Source organism: Tachyglossus aculeatus, chromosome 4 (genome assembly GCF_015852505.1).
Source record: "Tachyglossus aculeatus isolate mTacAcu1 chromosome 4, mTacAcu1.pri, whole genome shotgun sequence".
NCBI lineage: Eukaryota > Metazoa > Chordata > Mammalia > Monotremata > Tachyglossidae > Tachyglossus > Tachyglossus aculeatus.
The window spans coordinates 136,144,872-136,168,930 of record NC_052069.1 but is presented as its reverse complement, the minus strand read 5'-3'; positions in this window follow the sequence as shown (position 1 = coordinate 136,168,930).

Sequence of the window (24,059 nt, the reverse complement as noted above, 5' to 3'; positions counted from 1 at the left end):
AAGGGATTTTTCCCATACTACAGAGGTGGGAAGAGCAAGGCACAGAGAGGGCGCTCCACTCCCCAGGGCTATTCCAGCATTCCATCCTCTCTGTGCCTTTCCATTGGTGGCCAGGGATGGGGGGGAGGGTTGGCAGTTTTTTGTTGATTGATTGATTCATTGTCGTATTTATTGAGCACTTACTGTGTGCAGAGCACTGTATTAAGCGCTTGGGAAGTACAAGTTGGCAACATCTAGAGACGGTCCCTACCCAACAACGGGCTCACAATCTAGAAGGGGGAGCAAGCCCTGGAACCTAAGGCTGGGCCTTTTAGAAATCAGGCGGTGGGCCCCAACCTTCATAAAGTGTCCAAGCTGGCCCCGAGAGCCACAAGCCACCCAGTCGGTAGCACCGTCTTCCAGCACCAAGACCGAGCTACAGAAGGGCCTCATTTTTTTTTGTCTGGAGTACAGAGACCCTAATGCTTGTCTCCCCCTTACTCCCAAGCATGTTGTGAAGGACAAAATGAGATAAGTGATGAGAGTGCCCTGGAAAATGGAAATGCTATACAGAGTCAAAGATACTGTTATAAGTTTAAAATGTGCAGAGAAAGCACTTAAAAATTAAGTGCTTACTACGGGTCAGGCATTGTACTAAGCGTTGGGGTAGATACGGGCTGATCAGGTCGGACACAGTCCATGTCCCACCTGGGGCTCACAGTGTTCATCCCCATTTTTCAGCTGAGGGAACTGAGGCCCAGAGAAGCGAAGTGACACGTCCAAGGTCACCGAATGATTGCCATCTGTGGATTCCTGTGGACTACCATTTTTCCGAGTAGAGCCGCGATACAAATCAAGTGTTCTGGGGGGAACGAGGACGTGAGGCTTGGTTATGATTGCACAAATAAACCTTCCTGTCAGGTTCCTGTAAGCGCTTAATACAGTGCCCTGCACACGGTAAGCGCTCAATAAATACGATTGAATAAGGGCAAATCCGGTGGGAAGAGAAATCTCCCTTCTCCAGAACATCTCCCTGCTCAGTGTGATCTAGTGGCTAGAGCAGGGGCCTGGGACTCAAAAGACCCGGATTTCAAGCCCAGCTCCGCCACTCTTCTGCTCTGTGACCTTGGCCAAGTCATTCCAGTGCTTAGAACAGTGCCCAGCGCTTAGAACAGTGCTTTGCACATAGTAAGCGCTTAAAAAATGCCATTATTATTATTATTATTTCACTTCTCTGGGCCTCAGTTACCTCATCTGCAAAATAGGGACTGTGAGCCCCATGTGGGACATGGATTGAGTCTAACCTGATTAGCATGTATCTACCCCAGCTCTTGCATGTAGCAAGTGCTTAAAAGAAGCAGCGTGGCTTAGCTCTTAGAACAGTGCTCGGCACATAGTAAATGCTTAACAAATACCATTATTTGTGCAGCGGAAAGAGCACGGGTTTGGGAGTCAGAGGACATGGGTTGTAAACCTGGCTCTGCCACTTGTCTACTGTGTGACCTTGGGCAAGCCACATAACTTCTCTGTGCCTCAATTCCTTCTAGACTGTGAGCCCACTGTTGTGTAGGGACCGTCTCTATTTGTTGCCAACTTGTACTTCCCAAGCGCTTAGTACAGTGCTCTGCACACAGTAAGTGCTCAATAAATACGATTGAATGAATGAATGAATTCCCTCATCTGTGAAATTGGGATTAAGACTGTGAGCCCCACATAGGGCAACCTGATTACCTTGTATCTACCCCAGCGCTTAGAACAGTGCTTGGCACGTAGTAAGCGCTTAACAAATACCATAGTTATTATTAATAACAAATACCATTAAAAAAACCCCTCCAAAACAAAAAAAAAAACCAAACCACGAGCCTCCTTCCTTGTAGACAGCACTCTCGGCAACTCCCAGCTGCCCTGGTGGAGATGTTAGCTATAGTGCTTTGGTTTAGTTTTTTTCATTATTTATAATGATGATAAAAATAATGACACCTTGAAATCACCTAGCGCTTTGAGTGTTCTAAAGCGTTTTCACATCAGTGACCTCATTTTGTTATCATTAATCAATCACAGCAACTCAGTAAGTAGAGGATGGTTGATCCTGTTGTCCCCATTTTACAGAGAACACTGAGGCCCAGGGAGGGTAAAGTCCACTGAGGCCTACGGTCTACCCCCCACCCTCTGGGCAGTATACCCTGGGCAGATTTAGGACTAAAGTCACAGGGCATCTCACTGCCCCCGTTAGCATGTTTTACCAGAATAATGTTGGGTCACATCTCTTCTCTAGCTCTTCCCCTGCTCAAGCGCTCTCTGGCCGGCATCTTTTTTTTTTTAAATGATATTTGTTAAGCTCTTACTATGTGCCAGGCACTGTACTAAGCCCTGGGGAAGATACAAATTAATCAGGCTGGACACAGTCCATGTCCCCCCTGGGGCTCACGGTCTTCATTCCCATTTTACAGATGAGGTAATAGAGGCCCAGAGAATAATGGCATTTATTAAGAGCTTATTATGTGCAAAGCACTGTTCTAAGCACTGGGGAGGTTACAAGGTGATCAGGTTGTCCCACGGGGGGCTTACAGTCTTCATTCCCATTTACAGATGAGGGAACTGAGGCACAGAGAAGTTAAGTGACTTGCCCAAAGTCACACAGCTAAGTGTATTTGTTAAGCACCAGGAACTGTATTAGCTCATTGTGGGGAGGAAGGTGTCTGTTAGTTGTTATAATGTACTCTCCCAAGTGCTTTGTACAGTCCTTTGTACACAATAAGTGCTCAATAAATATGATTGAATGAATGTAGTAAGTGCTGGGGTAGATATAAGCATATCAAGTTGGACACAGTCCCACGTGGGGCTCACAGTCTCAATCCCCATTTTCCAGATGAGGAAACTGAGGCCCAGAAAAGTGAAACGACTTGCCCAAGGTCACCCAGCAGAGAAGTGGCAGGCCCGGAATTCAAACCCAGTCCTTCTGACTCCCCTTCTCCTCTCCAACCTCCTCGATGTTTTTATTGAGGCAGCAGCCCTGGGAGCCGGGAGGGGAAGAACAACTCTTCCTATTTCATAGATGAGGATGCGGGGTGGGGTTCCCATTCATTCCATCGTATTTATTGAGCGCTTACTGTGTGCAGAGCACTGTACTAAGCGCTTGGGAAGTACATGGCACCCAGCCCCCGTTGCCGTCCATCAGACCGCTCCCTCCCACCTGTAGAGCCAAGAGTCCTGAGACCAGTGCCCTGCTCTCTCCTGGGTAGAGTGGGGAGGCAGTCTCACTCAACTCCCACCCACTGCAGGAGATGTCAAGAAGCATTCATTTATTCAATCAAATTTATTGAGCGCTTACTGTGTGCAGAGCATTGTACTGAGTGCTTGGGAAAGTACAATACAGCAATTCGTGCTCTCCCTAAGCACAGAAATACTCCCTCACTTGGCCCAGATAACGTTTATGCTCTGAACGCTTTGAACCCAGAGGTGCTCCCTATGAATGGGGAAGTGTTGTCTCTGCAAATGGGTTGGGGTGGAGAAATAATAATAATAGTAATAATGATTATGGTACTTAATAATAATAATATTGGCATTTATTAAGCACTTATTATGTGCAAAGCACTGTTCTAAGCTCTGGGGAGGTTACAAGGTGATCAGGTTGTCCCACAGGGGTCTCACAGTCTTAATCCCCATTTTACAGATGAGGGAACTGAGGTCCAGAGAAGTTAAGTGACTTGCCCAAAGTCACACAGCTGACAATTGGAGGAGCCGGAATTTGAACCCATGACCTCTGACTCCAAAGCCCATGCTCTTTCCACTGAGCCACACTGCTTCTCCTTACTATGTGCCAAGCATCGTTCTAAATGCTGGGGTAGATACAAGTTTGGGTCACACCTCTTCTCTAGCTCTTCCCCTGTTCAAGCGCTCTCTGGCCGGCATCTTTTTTTTTATGTTATTTGTTAAGCCAGGCACTGTACTAAGCACTGTGGGAGATACAAGTTAATCAGGTTGGACACAGTCTGGGTTCACAGTCTCAATCCCCATTTTACAGATGAGGTAACTGAGGCTCAAAGTGAAGTGACTTACCCAAGGTCACACAACAGACATGAGACAGAGCTGGGACTCCCAGGCCACACTCTATCCACTACATCACACTGTGGAAGAGTCCAGTGTCCACGAGCAAGTGTCCCTTCTGCCCTGGGTTTGTGACACTTCTCCTCAGTTGCACTAGAGTGCTGATTTCTGTGCTGCCTGATGCTATCTCCCCGTCTGCCTCCGAGCAGCCCACAGCCTCTGCTCAAGAGAAGTTGGTCCCCACAATCCCAGTTTCTGGTTCCGACCTTCCGATCTGTCCCATCCTGAGTCAGGGGCAGAGGGGGAAAGGGTTGGTTTTCCCAGAGGGAAACATAAGCAAGGAAAAGCAGTCCAAATGAACAGGATGGCCTTCTCCTTCCCCCCTCATCCTTCTCCTCTCCCCTTCCTTCTTTCTCCCCAATTCCTCCCTTTCTATCCTTCTCCCCTTCCCCCCTTCCTCCTCCCTCTCCTCCTCACCCTTCCTCTATTTCCTTCCTTTTCCTCTTCCCCTTCCTCCTTTTCCTTCCTTCTCCTCTTCCCCCTTCCTCCCATCTCCTCCTCCCTCCCTCTCCTTCCTTCCTTCTTCCTTCTCCTCCTTCCTCCCCTTCCTTCCCCTTTCTCCCCTTCCTTCCTTCTCTTCCTCCTCCCTTCCTCCTTTTCCTTCCTTCTCCTTTTCCCCTTCTTTCTTTCTTCTCCTCCTCCTTTTCTTCCCTTCCTTCCTCTCCTCCCTTCCTCCTCCCGCTGTTCTAAGCACTGGGGTCAATACAACGTAATCAGGTTGGACACAGTCCATGTCCCACATGGGGCTCACAATCTTAACCTCCATTTTATAGATGAGGTGACTGGTGCAGAGAAATTGAGTGACTTGCCCAAGGTCACCAAGCAGACAAGTGGTGGAGCTGGGATTAGATTAGATTATCTGAGAATAGGGATTAGATTTCAGATCCTTCTGAGATGCATGCTCTATCCATTAGACTGCACTGCTTCTCCCCTTTCTTCCACCAATTGTCAGCCGTGTGACTTTGGACAAGTCACTTCACTTCTCTGGGCCTCAGTTACTTCATCTGTAAAATGAGGATGAAGACTGTGAGCCCCCCGTGGGACAACCTGATCACCTTGTAAACTTCCCAGCACTTAGAACAGTGCTTTGCACACAGTAAGCACTTCATAAATGTCATTATGATTATTATTATTATTATTATTCCTTCTCTTCCTCTTCCTCATCTTCCTTCCCCTTCCTTCCCCCCACTCCCTCCTCCTCCCCTTCTTTTCCCTCTCCCCATCCTCCTCCTCTTCTTCCTTCCCCCTTCCCCATTCTCTTTCCCCCTTCTTCATTCATTCACTCATATTTATTGAGGGCTCATTGTGTGCAGAGCACTCTACTTCCTCCTCTCCTTCCTCTACCTCCTTCCTTTCCTTCTTCTCCTCCTTTTCTTTCTCCTCTTACGCCTCCTCTCCCCTTTCCTTCTCCTCTTACTCCTCCTCCTCCTCCCTTTCATTCATTCATTCATTCAATCATATTTATTGTGCTAACTTTGTACAGAGCACTGTTCTAAGCACTTGGGAAAGTACAACATAACAATCAACAGTGACCTTCCCTGCCCACAACAAGCTTACAGTCTAGCGTGGGGGAGACAGATATCAGTACCAATACATAAAATGACAGCTATGTACATAAGCACTATAGGGCTGGGAGGGGAAGAGCAAAGGGAATAAGTCAGGGTGAAGCAGAAGGAAGTGTGAGAGGATGAAAAGTGGGGCTTAGAGGTCCTCTTGGAGGAGATGGGCCTCCAGTAAGGCTCTGAAGAGGGGGAGAGTAACTATTTGTAGGATTTGAGGAGGGAGGCCAGAGCCAGCACGTGGGCTAGGATTCCTTCTCCTCCTCCCTTCCCTTCTTCTCCTCCCTTCCCTTCTCCTCCTCCCTTCCCTTCTCCTCCTCCCTTCCCTTCTCTTCCTCCTCCTCCCTTTCCTTCTCTTCCTTCTCCTCCCTTTCCTTCTCTTCCTCCTCCTCCCTTTCCTTCTCTTCCTCCTCAGTCTCCCCTTCCTTCTCCTCCTCTTCCTATTCCTTTTCCCTCCCCCTTCCATCTCTTCCTCTCCTCCCTCTTTTCCTCCTCCACCCCTGGACGAGCCAATCCTGGATTTAGTGCCAGAGAGGAAGAGATTCAGTGTCTTCTCTTCTGCCGGAGCAGGATTCAAACCCCTCTGTCCTGCTCTGCTCCCCTCCCCCCACCCCAGCCCCCACCCCGCTGGATAAAAATTCAAAACTCCGAGCAAACCCTTTTCTCTCCCCCTCTCCCTCTTTATTCACCTGCCCGTCTCTCTCTCTCCTCCTCTCTCTTTCTATCCAAACTCATAATTAATCGCTCAAGGCAAAAGTAATGAATGTTAATTGGCCATCTGTACGAAGACTAATTAAAATCTACCATGCTGGGGATTAAACATACCTATAGCAACTGAGTGAATTGTGAATTAGTCGGGGACGGGTAGAGAACAGCTGAAAGGCGGCTAAGCACAATTCTGCTTAGGTGTGATGTGAGCTGCAACTTGCCGAGGGAAGATGCTGGGGAGGAGAAGAAAGACAGAAAGGCAGAGAAAAAGAAAAGAGGGAAACTTCTCCGTTGTGTGCCGGCCTGCGAGGGGCTGGCGACTGGAGGTTTTATCAAAGCACCTCCCGCTCCTCTCTGAGCTAGCAGCCGCGGGACACCCGTGGTGGGGTTTGAGATTGATCGATCAATCAATTAATCAATCAATAGTACTTATTAGAAGCCACACATCCCAACGTGGCCCACGTGGATCTCTCTTCCTCTCCTCCTCTCTCTCCCGCTCTCCAGTCTGTCCAAGTCACTGTGAAGCACTTTCATGTTCTCCCACCCACAGGCGGATGTACAATTTCGTGGTTATGGAGAGCCTCCTGTTTGTATAGTCACATAGACACACAAACACACATGCATCCAGCCATGAAAGGGGATCTTGGGAAACCTGCAACCTCCCTTCTGTAATAGTAATAATGATGGCATTTATTAAGCGCTTACTATGTGCAAAGCACTGTTCTAAGCGCTGTAACCACGTGCACCAATGTCAGCAGGCCCACAGTTACCCTCCTAGTGCTTACCCGCACACGTGTGTTTGTGTGTGTATGCACATGTTTGACCTTGGGTGCCACGCGTGCTCACACAAACACACACCCAGACAGATGTGAAAGGGGAGTTCAGTAAGAGGACATTTTTCTCCATTCACTGCAACAGGCCCCCTCTTGGCAGGCTGCAGCTCAGATCTGCTCAGAATTGTGAGGGATGGGGTAGAAGGGGGAGAAGGAGACCCCCCACTTGAACTCAGTCCTGCCAAGAAATGCACCCTTCTGGAAAAAAAGAACTTCCCACGGGCAGCAGGAAGACTCTGGGGTCCAAAAGATTCCCTGCAGAGCTTCAGAAGAGGTTTGATTTGAGGGAGGAGTCAAGGTACAAATTTGAGCAATTCTCTTCCAACTCCCAGCCTGTCCTAGAATGAATAGTCAAGCAACCCATCTCCATGCAAATTGGGTTGGATACAGTCCCTGTCCCTCATAGGGCTCACAGTCTAAATCCCCATTTTCCAGATGAGGGAACTGAGGCCCAGAGAAGTGAAGTGACTTGCCCAAGGTCACACAGCAGACATGGGGTGGAGCTGGGATTAGAACCCAGATCCTGCTGACTCTCAGGGCCGTGCTGTGTCCACTAAGCCTCTCTGCTTCTCAAGCTGAGGGCCCGGGACTCCATTAGGCCCCATCCCCCCAGGGCCATCAGGAACCGTGAGCATGTCCTCCGCCACCCTCGCTTCGGACTGTCCGTGCCGTCCACCCTAACCCTTCCCCGCTCTGAGTGATCCAGACTGTGCCCGGCTTTCTTATCCCAGTACAGGCTGTCTCCTTGGCCGCACCTCAGTGCCCTGCGACTGAGTGTTTCTTCCGTTCTTCCGGCCGGCGGGCCCCCTCCACCGCAACGGTTCGGTGGCCACGCTGGCCTCGCGGAGTCATGAACCTGCCCGCTCTGCGGCCATGCTACCCAAGCGGACACCCATGGCCCTTTGGCCACGGAGCCGGGCTCCGAGAGGGGGTCAGAGAGGTATCCCGGAGGCCGTGAGCCGGAAGGGACATTGAGAGGTCATCTAGTCCAGCCCCCTGCGTCCCGGCCGACGGGAGCCCCTGGGAGGCTGACCCCACGTGAGGGGCCTGGGCGTCAGGGCCCAGATTTAGAATGACTCGGTGAAGGTGATGTGGGATCAGGATCCGGGGAAAGGGAGGGACAAAAGAACCAGATCAAGGTGGACCGGGGTTGGGGCGAGAGATTCAGGGGTCACGGTGGACTCCAAGCAGAGCGCGAGTCGTCAGATTAGCTGTTGGCAAAGGGATGCAGAGGCCAGAGTGTGCCTGGAGTTAGAGTGATGAATCACTGCTAGGCTCCTCTTTGCCCACACCTTTCCCACCCTCCCCCTTGAAAGACCCCCTCATTTCCAGGCCGTTTCATGGACAGGAGCAGGCATGCAGTTTCCTAGGACAGTTATATCATTTGGGGTGGTTCCGTGAAGGATCTGGTGGGTCCACTCCACTTTGATTGGCAGCTCTGGGTCACTGCCTCCAAGAAGCCCTCCCCGCTTCACCCCACCTCTCCAATCTGCCCGCCTCTTCCTCCCATCTCTGCTCCCTCTGATCGTGGTTGAGGCTTGTATGTGCAAGTGGAAAGAGTCCACCTGTGTGTGTCCCCACCAGAAAGGGAGATCTAGAAGCCCATTCCCGGGGACCCCCTGTTACTGGCTCAGCCGACCGGGGTGCTCATGAAAATCCAGATGATGAAGGTGAGGTGGGGATGGAGGGATGGTTCAGGGGAAGACGGGTGCCACGAGACCCAGTGAGGGGCCCTGAAGTGGGTTTTGGGCAGGGAATGTGTCCGTTTTTTGTGCCCTCCCAAGAGCTTTGTGCAGTGTTTTGCACACAGTAAGCGCTCAATAAATACAACTGAATGAATGAATAAATGTGGGAGAGCAGGCATTCCCCTCTCTGCACCAGGCTTGCCGTGTGACCCCAAGCAAGCAGCTGCCCCTCTCTGAGCCTCTTTCCTGCCTAGAGAAAGAAATTGTAATGTAGTGGAATAATAAAAATGATTATAATGATAGTTGTGGTATTCGTTAAGCGCTTACAATGTGCCAGGCACTGGTCTAAGCGCCGGAGTAGTTAAAAGATAGTTGGGTTGGATGCAGTCCCTTTCCCAAAAGGCTCACTGTCTTCATCCCAATTTTTACAGAAGAGGGAACTGAGGCATAGGGAAATTACCTGACTTGCCCAGGATCACACAACAGACAAGTGGAGGATCCAGAATTAGAACCCAGTCCCATGCTCTATCCACTAGGCCATACTGCTACTCTAGCCCAGTGGCCCTCCTTCTAAAGCTGGGAACCAGGGGAGGGAGGGAAGAGGAGCAGGATGGGACTTGCGTCCACCCCAGTGCTTAATACAGTGCTTGGCACAGAGTAAGCGCTTAAGGAATTCCCAATTATCATTGTTATATTATTATTATTATTTCTTAAGGGCCAAGGGGACTTGAAATTTGGGTCCAGGCCTGTGAAGGGATCTTTCCTTGCCCCACCAAGGAACGTTGGTCTTCTGGAGCTGAGCTGGGCAGCTGGCCGAGTTTCCCATTAGCCCCGCGTCCCCTGACCCGTACGCCCCACTCCCCTGGGCCTCTGCCTCTGGTGAGTCCCTGACTCATCTTCCCCAGAGAATAGATCTTAGGAGCATGGTATAGTGGATAGACCCCCATCCTGGGAGTCAGAAAGTCATGGGTTCTAATCCCAGCTCCGCCATTTGTCTGCTGTGTGACGTTGGGCAAGTCACTTCACTCCTCTGGACCTTAGTTACCTCATCTTGTACATATCTATACTACTTATTTTATTTTGTTAATATGTTTTGTTTTGTTCTCTGTCTCCCCCTTCTAGACTGTGAGCCCACTGTTGGGTAGGGACCGTCTCTATATGTTGCCAACTTGTACTTCCCAAGTGCTTAGTACAGTGCTCTGCACACAGTAAGCGCTCAATAAATACGATTGAATGAATGAATGAATTGAGAATTTGAGCACCACGTGGGCCAGGGACTGTGTTCAACTCGATTGGCTCGCATTCACCTCGGTGCTTAGAACAGTGCCTGGCACATAGAAAGCCATCATTATTAGAGAATTTCCTCTAGACTGTAAGCTAGTTGTGGGCAGGGAATGTGTCTGTTCATTGTTGTACTGTCCTCTCCCCAGTGCTTAGTACAGTGCTCCACACTCAGCATGCGATAAATAGGATTGAATGAATGAATGAAGGGATTGTGTCTGTTCATTGTTGTACTGTCCTCTCCCAAGTGCTTAGTACAGGGCTCCACACTCAGCGCGCGATAAATAGAATTGAATGGACAAATTAATTGTGGGCAGAGAACATGTCTGCTAATTTCTCTTGTATTGTACTCTTCTAAGAGCTTAGAACAGTGCTCTGCACATAGTAAGTGCTCAAAAAATACCACTGATTGATCGATTGGGGATACCTGGTGCCCTCTGAGAGAGATCGGCCTGTTCCCTTGAAGGACTGCAGCCGGACTTTTGGCCGGTGAGCTCCAGGAGGACACTGGCCAGGGGGAGTAGGGCCCCCTGACTGCCCCTGTGGGCCCTTCCACCCTTCCCGCAAACCCCCAGGCCGAGCCCCGTAACTCATTAAAGACCCGTAGAAACAATTCCCCCTCTCTGCCCCTGCCCCAGCCTGAGCCAGGTTAATCAATGACCCTTTCCCCTTACCCAAGGAATTCATGTTAAATATTATAGCACCAGGGGCGGGCTGGGCCCAGGATTGGGACTGTGGTATTTGTGAAGTGCTTATCATGTGCCAGATGCTGTACTAAGCACTGGGGTGGAGACAAGCAAACCAGGTTGGACACAGTCCCTGTCCCACGTGGGGCTCACAGTCTCAATCCCCATTTAACAGGTGAGGGAACTGAGGCCCAGAGATGTGAGGTGACTTGCCCAAGGTCACGCGGTAGACAAGTGGCAGAGCCACCATTAGAACCCATGACCTCTGCACAAAGTAAGTGCTTAATAAATGCGATTGAATGAATGAATCACCTTCCGATTCCCAGGCCTGTGCTCTATCCATCACACCATGCTGCTTCTCTGCATCTGACTTCTCTGTACCTCACTTTCCTCATTTGTTTGCTTGTGCCATAAGTGGATCTTGAGTGTCTTAATAATGATGGTATTTGTTAAGCACTTTCTATGTGCAGAGCACTGTTCTAAGCGCTGGGGGGATACAAGGTGATCAGCTTGTTCCATATGGGGCTCATTTTACAGATGAGGGAACTGAGGCACAGAGAAGTGACTTGCCCAAAGTCACACAGCTGACAAGCGGCGGAGCCGGGATTAGAACCCACGACCTCGGACTCCCAAGCCTGGGCTCTTTCCACTGAGCTACGCTTCCCGTCCAGATCCCTGCCTCCCCCCCACCTCTGAGTGGGGGCACTCCTAAATCCATTTGGGACTGGTAGGTACCTGCCACGAGGTTCACATCCGCCTCTCCCTGCTGATTTACCTCACCTGTAAAATGGGGATTGAGACTGAGAGCCCCACGTGGGACAGGGACTGTGTCCAATCCGATCTGCTTCTACCCACCCCAGCGCTTAGTACAGTGCCTGGCACATAGTAAGTGGTTAAGAAATACGATTATTATTAATAATCATTATTAGTCCTGGGGCCTCTCAACCCCAACTCTGGCCTGCTCTGACCAAATAAAGAGAGCGTTTGGCCAGATTTAATCCTGAGGAAGAACGTAGGCAGGGATTTGGATGGATTTATCCTTGGAATCCCCCCCCCTCAGGGTCACACCTGGAGATTTTCCAATACTCTACCAGTCTCGGTTGTGGGAGGGAGAGTCAAGCAGAGGATTACACCCATTCCATTTCTAGCATGGGCAGTATCTAGCGAGAGGAAGGCAATCTGCTACAAGTCAAAACTTACCTGTGCTGGGCAGCAACAGCAGGGGAGAGAATCGAGGGTGGAGACTCAAAGTTTACTGCTTGGAAGGAGGTGATGGGAAAACACTTCTGTATTTTTACCAAGAAAACTGTCTGGATACGCTATCGGAATGATTGCAGGTGGAGGTTGGGCGTTCTGGGAGAGATGTGTCCGTGGCATTGCTATGGGTCGGAGAGGACTCGACGGCACTAAACAAGACAAATCCCTGGAATGGGACTTCCCCTCAAGCCGCTCCGTGCCCCAGCACGGACACAGTGGCTGGAACCCCCAGCCCCCAAAATCGCTCATGACCCCCAAACCCTACTGGGGGCAGGAGGCTGGGAGGTGAGGATGAAGCTGATGAACAGGGGATCATTCATCAGGATAGTTAAGTGGGATTTGCCAAGGATTTATCCAGATTTGTCCAAGGCCAGGACACTCACTCCTCCCCGACAGGGCCAGAAAGAGACCCTTCTTCTAATGGTCATTCATTCAAACGTATTGATTGAGCACTTATTGTGTGCAGGGCACTGTACTGAGCTCTTGGGAGAGGACAATAAGTAGACACATCCCCTGCCCACAGTGAACTTACAGTCTAGGGGGTGGGAAACAGACATCAATATAAATAAATGTTGCAGATATGGTCGTAAGTGCTGTGGAGCTGGGAGAGGGGAAGAATAGAGGGAGAGAGGGTGATACAGAAGGGAGTGGGAGAAGAGTAAAGGGGGGGCTTATTCAAGGAAGGCTTCCTGTAGGAGATGGGCCTTCAATAAGGCTTTGAAAGGTGGGAGAGTAATTGTCACAGACACCCTACACATGTATTCACACATCCCTAGAGCCACCTAAATGCATAAATACCATCACACACAGAAAGTTAACACCCACATCCACATACCTATAGAGAGACACAATTCCCAGACATCTAAACGCACTAATATATGCTGTCCCCCCCTTATGTCCCCTTAGAGAAGCAGCGTGGCTTTGTGGAAAGAGCCGGGGCTTGGAAGGCAGAGGACGTGGGTTCTAATCCCGGCTCTGCCACGTGTCTGCTGGGTGACCTTGGGCAAGTCACTTAACTTCTCTGTGCCTCAGTTACCTCATCTGTAAAATGGGGATTAAGACTGGGAGTCCCAGGTGGGACAACCCGATTACCTTGTATCTACCACAGTGTGTAGAACAGTGCTTGGCACATAGTAAGTGCTTAACAAATGCCATTATTATTATTATTATTTTGATGTGTCTCAGTCTATTTGTGTGGCTTTCTAAGCAGCATGGCCTAGTGGAAAGAGACCGGGCCTGGGAGTCAGAAGGTCATGGGTTCTAATCCTGACTACACTACTTGTCTGCTGTGTGACCTTGGGCAAGTCGCTTCACTTTTCTAGGTCTCAGTTCCCTCATCTGTTAAATGGGGATTAAGACTGTGAGTCCCCTTATGTCTATCTTGTATAATAATAATGGCATTTATTAAGTGCTTACTATGTGCAAAGCACAGTTCTAAGTGCTGGAGAGGTTACAAGGTGATCAGGTTGCCCCTCGTGGGGTTACAGTCTTCATCCCCATTTTCCAGATGAGGGAACTGAGGCACAGAGAAGTGACTTGCCCAAAGTCACACAGCTGACAAGTGGCGGAGCAGGGATTCGAACCCATGCCCTCTGACTCCCAAGCCCGTGCTCTTTACACTGAGCCATGCTGCTTCTCTATCTATCCCAGCACTTAGAACAGTGACTGCCACATAGTAAGCGCCTAACAAATACCATTATTATTATTATTATTATTGTCTGAAAGTCTGTGTATCTGTCTCCATATCTGGATCTAAATCTTCCGTCCAATTCCTCTTAGTATGGGTTTCCCAACTTCCTTTTTCTCTGTCCATTTTTCTGTCCTTGTTTTTCAGACCTCTAGACTGTAAGCTCATTGCGGGCAAGGAATGCGTCTGTTTATTGTTGTATTATACTCTCCCAAGCGCTTAGCACAGTGCTTTGCACACAGTTCAGCGCTCAATAAATAAGATTGAATGAATGAGTGGCTTCCCAAGAGTCATTGCTCTGTCTTGGGGGGCCCCCGCCTGGTGAGATTTAGAATTACAGGAGGACCCACCTGCAGTTGCAGAAGAGGTCTAGAAATACTACTACTACTACTACTACTACTACTACTACTACTACTACTACTAATAATAATAATAATAATAATAATAGCATTTGTTAAGCGCTTACTATGTGCCGAGCACTGTTCTAAGCGCTGGGGTAGATACAGGGTAATCAGGTTGTCCCATGTAGGGCTCACAGTCTTATTCCCCATTTTACAGATGAGGCAACTGAGGCACAGAGAAGTCAAGTGGCTTGCCCAAAGTCACACAGCTGAACAGTGACAGAGGCGGGATTAGAACCCATGACCTCTGACTCCCAAGCCCGGGCTCTTTCCACTAAGCCACACTGCTCTGCATAAAGCCCTGTCCTGTTTTCCATAGAGGAGATAGTCAAACTCCAGCTCATCCCCAGCCTGTCTCTCCAGGCTCCTGCCTTCTCATCATCATCATCATCATCGTCAAAGGTATTTATTGAGCGCTTGCTTTATGCAGAGCACTGTACTAAACTCTTCTGTTCTTCTTGGCTTTGTCCCGCATTTCCCTGTTCGTCTATGCTTAGGTTCTTCGGGCCCCTTTCCCCATTTCCCTGTCCATCTTTCCCTAGGAAGAGGAGGGAGAGACTGACGCAGACTGCAAATTCACCTCAAAGCATGTTCCTCCTCCAGGAAGCTCTCACAGATTTCAGCAGAAAGGGGAAAAGAGGCAAAGAGCCGTGATAATAATAACTGCGTTATTTGTGAAGCACTTACTAGGTGTCATACACTGCACTAAACACTGGGGTAGATGTAAGCTAATCATGGCAGAAACAGTTCCTGTCTCACTTGGACTTCACACTCTATGTAATCAATTGTATTTATTAAGTGCTTATTGTACCCAGAGCAGTGTAGTAAGTTCTTGGGAAAGTACAATATAATAGAATTGGCTGATGTGTTCCCTGTTCACAAGGATCTAACAAACTAGAGGAGGAGACAAACATTAAATTGTCTGCTGTGTGACCTTGGGCAAGTCACTTCACTTTTCTGGGCCTCAGTTCCCTCATCTGTTAGATGGGGATTGAGGCTGTGAGCCCCGTGTGGGACAGGGACTGGACTGTGTCCAATCCAATCATCTTGTATATATCCCAGTGCTTAGAACAGTGACTAGCACATCGTGGGCTGAGAGTGGGGTTAATAAAGCAGCGTGGCTCTGTGGAAAGAGCATGGGCTTTGGAGCCGGTGATCATGGGTTCAAATCCCAGCTCCACCAATTGTCAGCTGGGTGACTTTGGGCAAGTCACTCTGTGCCTCAGTTACCTCATCTGTAAAATGGGGATTGACTGTGAGCCCCCTGTGGGACAACCTGATCACCTTGTATCCCCCCAGTGCTTAGAACAGGGATTTGCACATAGTAAGCACTTAATAAATGCCATTATTATTATTATTATTATTATTTTATTATTATTATTAAAGGGTACAAGTAAAGGTAAGAAGGAAGGAGAAAAATCGATCAACCAATGGTATTTATTGAGCACTTACTATTGACCGAGGTGAGGTATGTTGCCAACTTGTACTTCCCCAGCACTTAGTACAGTGCTCTGCACACAGTAAGTGCTCAATAAATATGATTGAATGTAGGAGGGGGCAAGATGGTAGATTGCTTTAAAGCCAAGGGTGAGGAGTTTTTGTTTGATGTGGAGGTGGACGGGCAACCACTGGAGTCTTTTGAGGAGTGGGGCGATGTGTCATGAATGTTTCTGTAGAAAAATGATCCGGGCAGCAGAGTGAAGTAGGGACTGGAGTGGGGAGAGATGGGAGGCTGGAAGGTCAGCAAGAAGGCTGATGCAGTAATCCAGGCAGGAGAGGATAAGTGATTGTATTAATTTGGTAGCAGTTTGGATGGAGAGGAAAGGGTGGATTTTAGCGATGTTGTGAAGGTGGGATCGACAGGATTTGGTGACAGATTGATTAGGTGGTTTGAATGACAAGAGAAGAGTCAAGGATAACGCCAAGTTTCCGGGAATGTGAGACAGGAAGGGTGGTGGTGCCGTCTACAGTGATGGGAAAGTCAGGGGGAGGACAGGGTTTGGGTGGGAAGATAAGGAGCTCTGGTTTGGACAGGTTAAGTTTGAGGTGACGGGAGGACTTCCAAGTAGAGATGTCTTGAAGGCAGGAGGAGATGTGAGTCTGGAGAGAGGAGGAGATGTGATTCCGGAGAGAGATCAGGGCTGGAGATGTAGCTTTGGGTATCATCCACATAAAGGTGGCAGTTGAGGCCATGGGAGTGGATGTGTTCTCCAAGAGAGTGGGTGGAGATGGAGAATAGAAGGGGCCCCAGAACTGAAGCGTGAGGGACCTCCACAGTTAGGGGGTGGGAGGCAGAGGAGGAGCCCATGAAGGAGACTGAGAATGAACGGCCAGAGAGATAAGAGGAGAACTGGGAGAGGATGGAGTCAGTGAAGCCAAGGTTGGATAGCGCTTCCAGGAGAAAGGGGTGGTCCGCAGTGTCGAAGGCAGCTGAGAGGTCCAGAAGGACCAGGATGGAGTAGAATGGAGATGAAGACTATGACTCCCACGTGGGACATGGACCAGGTCCAATTTGATTATCTTCTATCTATCCTAGTGCTTAGTACAGTCCCTGGCACATAATAAAGTGTTTAACAAATACCATAAAAAAAAGTAAGGGAGAACAGTTATTGAATCCCCATTTTACAAATGTAGAAATTGAGGCACAGAGCAGCTAACTCATTCATTCATTCATTCAGTAGTATTTATTGAGTGCTTACTGTGTGCAGAGCACTGTCCAAGCTCACACAGCAGGCAAGTGGCGGAAGCAGGACTGGAATCCAGGTCTTCTGACCCCCAGATCAGTGCTCCCTCCACAAGGTGAGTCTGATCACAAGGAAACACAGCGTGGCTTAATGGAAAGAGCCCGGGCTTGGGAGTCAGAGGTCATGGGTTCTAATCCCGGTTCCACCACTTGTCAGCTGTGTGACTTTGGGCAAGTCACTTCACTTCTCTATGCCTCAGTTACCTCATCTGTAAAGTGGGGATGAAGACTGTGAGCCCTACTTGAGACAGCCTGATCACTTTGTATCTACCCCAGCACTTAGCCCAGTGCTTGGCACATAGTAAGTACTTAACAAATACCACCATCATCATGGCTTTCCACTATTTCTTATAGGAATGTCTTCCCTCAGACAACTCCTCAGCTTTCAGAGCCCCAGAGGGCCAGAACGAGAGGCCTCAGAGCCCCGGGATGGGGACCAAACTAGGCCTCAGAGCCCTGCAGGGACAGAACAGGGCTTCAGAATTTCTTTTCCCAGCAGGCTTCATTTCCGGAGAGGATCCTGGTGGCCCCCGTAGAGGGTGGGACCTGATCTCCCATTCCCCCCGGTGCCCCTTCCCAGTCACCAGTCCGCCCCATGCGACTGTGGGAATTAGCCAGGGAAACCAGGATGCGGTGAAAATGGGGGGAAATCTCTGCAGCTCGGAGCTTCTGGCTAGAAGCTAGACTGTAAGCTTGTTGTGGGCAGGGAGCATGTCTGTTTATTGTTATATTGTACTCCCCCAAGCACTTAGTACAGTGTTTTGCCCAGAGGAAGCACTCAATAAATATGATTGAATGAATGAATGCATGAAAGTTCATTCATGGGCCAGGGGTTGGTGGTGAGATGGATGGGATGGAGGCACAGTGAGAAGGTTAGCTCTAGAGGAGGGAAGTGTGCGGGCAGAGTTGTAGAAGGAGAGAATCAAAGTGAAGTAGGAGGGGGCGAAGGAATGGACTACTTTACAGGAAACCCGTCCACCATCTCTTATATTATACTCTACCAACCACTTAGTACAGTGCTTCACACACAGTAAGCACTCAATCAATACAATTGATTGAGAAAGACCTTCTAAATTTAAACTCAAACAAGGAGTACTCGGGAGGGAGAATGAGGTATTAAACCCATGCCAGGGTCCAGAGAGGTTCTCAAAGGGTAGATCTGCTGCTTCTAGGGGGGGGTTAAGTGGTCGTCCTGTCTCTCAGATGCCACTACTCTGAGCGTCTGCCCACAAGATGGTCATCTTGCACATAGTAACCACTGCTTTTTCTCAGGGAGCTGAAAAGGTAAGCAGACACCACCCCTTCTCACACAGTTTCTTGTGTCCAGACCCCCATTCCACCCTCTAACCCCCAGGGCGGGTGACCCCCAGACAGAGGGGGCCTTAGGAACCAACAGGCAGAAACCTAAAAGCTTAGCTTGTTTTTCTCAGGCAAAATCGCCTATCGTACAAGTACTATCTTGCCTGAGAATTAAGGGGAGGATTGTTCTGTTTTGACTTCAATGTATACAGTTTTTCCAAATTGTGGAAAGATGGGTGTACAGGTGTATCTCACCCAAGGTCACAGATACCGAGGAAAAAAGAAATTGATGCTTTGATAAACACTGAGTTGTGTTTCTAATTGCCTGTCTGTGCAGTGACACAAACATTGAAGAGTAGTGAGTTATAGAGGATACCGTAAGGGCAATGAAGTTGTGTCCTAAGGTCGAAGGTGCTCTGTCACAGGTCCAAATGTTGTTACAATGAGGAGACGGAATGTTGGAGTCGTCAATTGGTCAAGTCCCCTTTGTTTCCTCATGTGGCGGACAGCTGTTGAGGCGATTGTGTACTCATCCAATGGCTTCTTTTGGGCCAAAACAATGAATGAATCCTGGCTCCGCTGCTTGTCCGCTGGGTGACCTGAGGGAATCAAGTGGCTTCATTCATTCATTCATTCAATCGTATTTATTGAGCGCTTACTGCGTGCAGAGCACTGTACTAAGCGCTTGGGAAGTACAAGTTGGCAACATATAGAGACAGTCCCTACCCAACAGTGGGCTCACAGTCTAAAAGGGGAAATGGCAGCAAACCTTGGGACTCCCAGGTCCGTGCCCTAACCCTATGCAGCAGACAAACAGCAGCAAACCTCGTGACTCCCAGGCCCGTGCCCTAACCCTATGCAGCAGACAAATGGCAGCAAACCTTGTGACTCCCAGGCCCGTGCCCTAACCCCATGCAGCAGACAAATGGCATCATTATCAATCATATTTATTGAGTGCTTACTGTGTGCAGAGCACTGTACTAAGCGCTTGGGAAGTACAAGTTGGCAACATATAGAGACAGTCCCTACCCAACAGTGGGCTCACAGTCTAAAAGGGGAAATGGCAGCAAACCTTGTGACTCCCAGGCCCGTGCCCTCACCCTATGCAGCAGACAAATGGCAGCAAACCTTGTGACTCCCAGGCCCCTGCCCTAACCCTATGCAGCAGACAAATGGCATCATTATCAATCGTATTTATTGAGCGCTTACTGTTGCAGAGCACTGTACTAAGCGCTTGGGAAGTACAAGTTGGTAACATATAGAGAAAGTCCCTACCCAACAGTGGGCTCACAGTCTAAAAGGGGAAATGGCAGCAAACCTTGTGACTCCCTGGCCCGTGCCCTGTCCCTATGCAGCAGACAAATGGCAGCAAACCTTGTGACTCCCAGGCGCGTGCCCTAACCCCATGCAGCAGACAAATGGCATCATTATCAATCGTATTTATTGAGCGCTTACTGTGTGCAGAGCACTGTACTAAGTGCTTGGGAAGTACAAGTTGGCAACATATAGAGACAGTCCCTACCCAACAGTGGGCTCACAGTCTAAAAGGGGAAATGGAAGCAAACCTTGTGACTCCCAGGCCCCTGCCCTAACCCTATGCAGCAGACAAATGGCATCATTATCAATCGTATTTATTGAGCGCTTACTGTGTGCAGAGCACTGTACTAAGCTCTTGAGAAGTACAAGTTGGCAACATATAGAGACAGTCCCTACCCAACAGTGGGCTCACAGTCTAAAAGGGGAAATGGCAGCAAACCTTATGACTCCCAGGCCCGTGCCCTAACCCTATGCAGCAGACAAACAGCAGCAAACCTTGTGACTCCCAGGCCCGTGCCCTAACCCTATGCAGCAGACGAATGGCAGCAAACATTGTGACTCCCAGGCGCGTGCCCTAACCCCATGCAGCAGACAAATGGCATCATTATCAATTGTATTTATTGAGCGCTTACTGTGTGCAGAGCACTGTACTAAGCGCTTGGGAAGTACAAGTTGGCAACATATAGAGACAGTCCCTACCCAACAGTGGGCTCACAGTCTAAAAGGGGAAATGGCAGCAAACCTTATGACTCCCAGGCCTGTGCCCTAACCCTATGCAGCAGACAAATGGCAGCAAACCTTGTGATTCCCAGGCCCCTGCCCTAACCCCATGCAGCAGACAAACGGCATCATTATCAATCGTATTTATTGAGCGCTTACTGTGTACAGAGCACTGTACTAAGCGCTTGGGAAGTACAAGTTGGCAACACATAGAGACGGTCCCTACCCAACACCAGGCCCACAGTCTAGAAGGGGGAGACAGACAACAAAACAAAACATATAAACTAAATAAAATAAATAGAATAAATATGTACACCTAAAGTAAATAGAAGAGGGAGACAGACAACAAAACAAAACATATAAACTAAATAAAATAAATAGAATAAATATGTACACCTAAAGTAAATAGAAGAGGGAGACAGACAACAAAACAAAACATATGAACAAAATAAAATAAATAGAATACATATGTACAAATTGGGCCTCATTTACCTCATCTGTAAAATAGGGATTAAGACTGCGAGCCCCATGTGGGACAGGGCCTGCGTCCGATCTGATTAACTTGTATCTACCGTGGTGCTTAGTACATTGTAAGCCCTTAACAAATACCATTTAAAGAAAGAAAAAAGGAAAGTGAGTCAACGTGCCAAGGCCCTGATGCGGCCAGCTTAGGATCTTTTGCAGCATTCTTCCAAGAGGCTTTCCCTTTCCTCTTCTCCCTCTCCCTTCTTCATTGACCTGACTTGCTCCCTTCATTCAGTCATTCAGTCATATTTACTGAGCGCTTACTGCACGCAGAGCACTGTACTAAGCACTTGGGAGAGTACAATACAATAAACAGACACATTCCCTGCCCATTGAGTTTACAGTCCAGACCTAGGGGCAGAGACATTCATTCATTCATTCAGTTGTATTTATTGAGCGCTTCCTGGGTGCAGAGCACTGTACTAAGCGCTTAGAAAGACATTGATACAAATAAATGACATATGTACATAAGTGCTGGGGGCTGAGAGCGGGGAAGAGCAAAGGGAACAAGTCCAGGGTGCCGCAGAAGGGAAAGGGAGAAGAGGAAAGGGGGGCTTAGCCTGGGAAGGCCTCTTGGAAGAGCTGTAGCCTCCATACAAAAACTACCCCGCCTTGGTGACCAAATTGATGCTCTCAACACCCCCCTCTTTACTAAACCCAACTCATTCCCCTATCCCTTCGGCGATCCCCTGCCACTAACCCACAGCACCAGATCACCTCCACAGTCCGCCGCCTCCGTTCTTACACAAGAGCTGCCAAACGCTGCTGGCGGAAATCTAGATATCAGGCCAACTTCATCCACTTTGAGTTTCCCCTTGCTTGCTTTAACTCTGCCCTCTCCTCTGGCCGGCAAAACTATTTCTCCAGCCTTATTGACCCCCATGGCCCTTCGCCCTCGCCAGTCATCCTAGACATTTAACTCCCTGCTCAGACCCCCTCTCTCCCTGCCTCTCCTATCCTTTACCCCAATGACCTGATCACCAATCTTATTAAGAAAACTGACACCATGAGGCGTGATCTCCCTAAAATCTCTCCTGCCCCCTCTTCGACTCTCCCGTCTTTCCCAGCAGTGTCTTTAGAGGAGGTCTCCGGCCTTCCCTCAAAACCCACCACCTCCACCTGGCTATCTATCATTCGGGGCAGCTGCGGGAATCAACACAGCCAGAGTAAGCAATCAGGATCAGAATGGCTGGGTTTATACAAAATCTATTGGGCCCAGCGAATTGAACTTCCCTTTTGGGAGGGATCTAATTATTTGATTATTTAAATAATAAGTTCCACCACCTGGGAGGAATTACCCGCCCATAGCGAAGCCCCTAGTTCCCACCCACAAACGTTTCCCACTCAGGAAACCAGGCTCTCCCCCACAGGCACTCATCGAGACACTCCCCCATCTCACTTTCCCTGACTTTAGCTCATTGTTTCCAGAGACAGAAAGGGCGGCTGATGCTCTGGGAATCCCCCCATCCCAGCCCCACAGCACTTATTCATTCATTCATTCAATCATATTTATTGAGTGCTTAGTGTGTGCAGAGCACTGTACTAAGTACTTGGGAAGTACAAGTTGGCAACATATAGAAACGGTCCCTACCCAACAATGGGCTCACAGTCTAGAAGGGGGAGACAGACAACAAAACAAAACATGTGGACAGGTGTCCAGTTGTCAGAACAAAGCTAAATGCACATCATTAACAAAATAAATAGAATAGTAAATATGGACAAGTAAAATAAATAGAGTAATAAATTGGTACAAACATATATACAGGTGCTGTCGGGAAGGGAAGGAGGTAGGGCTGGGGCAATGGGTAGGGGGAGAGGAAAAAGGGGGCTCAGTCTGGAAAGGCCTCTTGGAGGAGGTGAGGTCTCAGTAGGGCTTTGAAGGGAGGAAGAGAGCTAGCTTGGCGAATGTGCGGAGGGAGGGCATTCCAGGACAGGGGGAGGACGTGGGCCGGGGGTCGATGGCGGGACAGGTGAGAACGAGGTACAGTGAGGTGGTTAGCAACAGAGGAACGGACGGTGTGGGCTGGGCTGGAGAAGGTGAGAAGGGAGGTGAGGTAGGAGGGGGCGAGGGGATGGAGAGCCTTGAAGGCGAGAGTGAGGAGTTTTTGCTTGATGCGTAGGTTGACAGGCAGCCACTGGAGATTTTTGAGGAGGGGAGTCACATGCCCAGAGTGTTTCTGCACAAAGATGATCCGGCCAGCAGCGTGAAGTATAGACTGAAGTGAGGAGAGACAGGAGGATGGGAGATCAGAGAGGAGGCTGATGCAGTAATCCAGTCGGGATAAGAAGAGAGATTGAACCAGCAAGGTAGCGGTTTGGATGGAGAGGAAAGGGTGGATCTTGGTGATGTTGCGGAGGTGAGACCGGCAGGTTTTGGTGACGGATTGGATGTGAGGGATGAACGAGAGAGCGGAGTCGAGGATGACACCAAGTTTGTGGGCTTGTGAGACGGGAAGGACGATAGTGCCATCTGCAGTGATGGGAAAGTCAGGGAGAGGTCAGGGTTTGAGAGGAAAGATAAGGAGTTTAGTCTAGGACATATTGAGTTTTAGATGGCGGGCAGACATCCAGATGGAGATGTCCTGAAGGCAGGAGGAGACATGAGCCTCCAGGGAGGGAGAGAGAGCAGGGACAGAGATGTAGATTTGGGTGTCAACAGTGTAGAGATGATAGTTGAAGCCGTGGGAGCAAATGAGTTCACCAAGGGAGTGAATGTAGATAGAGAACAGAAGGGGACCAAAAACTGATCCTTGAGGAACCCCTTCAGTAAGGGGATGGGAGGGGGAGGAGGAGCCCGCAAAGGAGACTGAGAATGAACGGCCGGAGAGATAAGAGGAGAACCAGGAGAGGACAGAGTCTGTGAAGCCAAGGTTGGATAGCGTGTCCATATCTATCATTTGTTTATTTAGATTAATGTCTGTCTCCCCTGCTCTACACTGTCAGCTCGTTGTGGGCAGGGGACGTGTCTGTTTATTGTCCCATTGTACTCTCCCAAGGGCTTAGTACAGGGCTTTGCACATAGTAAGCGCTCCATAAATATGATTGACTGAATGAATACCTCTGCGAATCCCGCTTGCACTTTCATCCAATGCTTTTCCCCTGCTGACCACACCCGAAGTCAGAGTGCTCTTGTCAGTCAGTAAATTGTATTTATTGAGCTCTTACGGTGTGCAGAGCACTTGGGAGAATGCAATACAACAATAAACAGATCCATTCCCCACCCACAATGAGGTTAGAGTCTAAAGGGGGAGACAGACATTAATATAAATCAA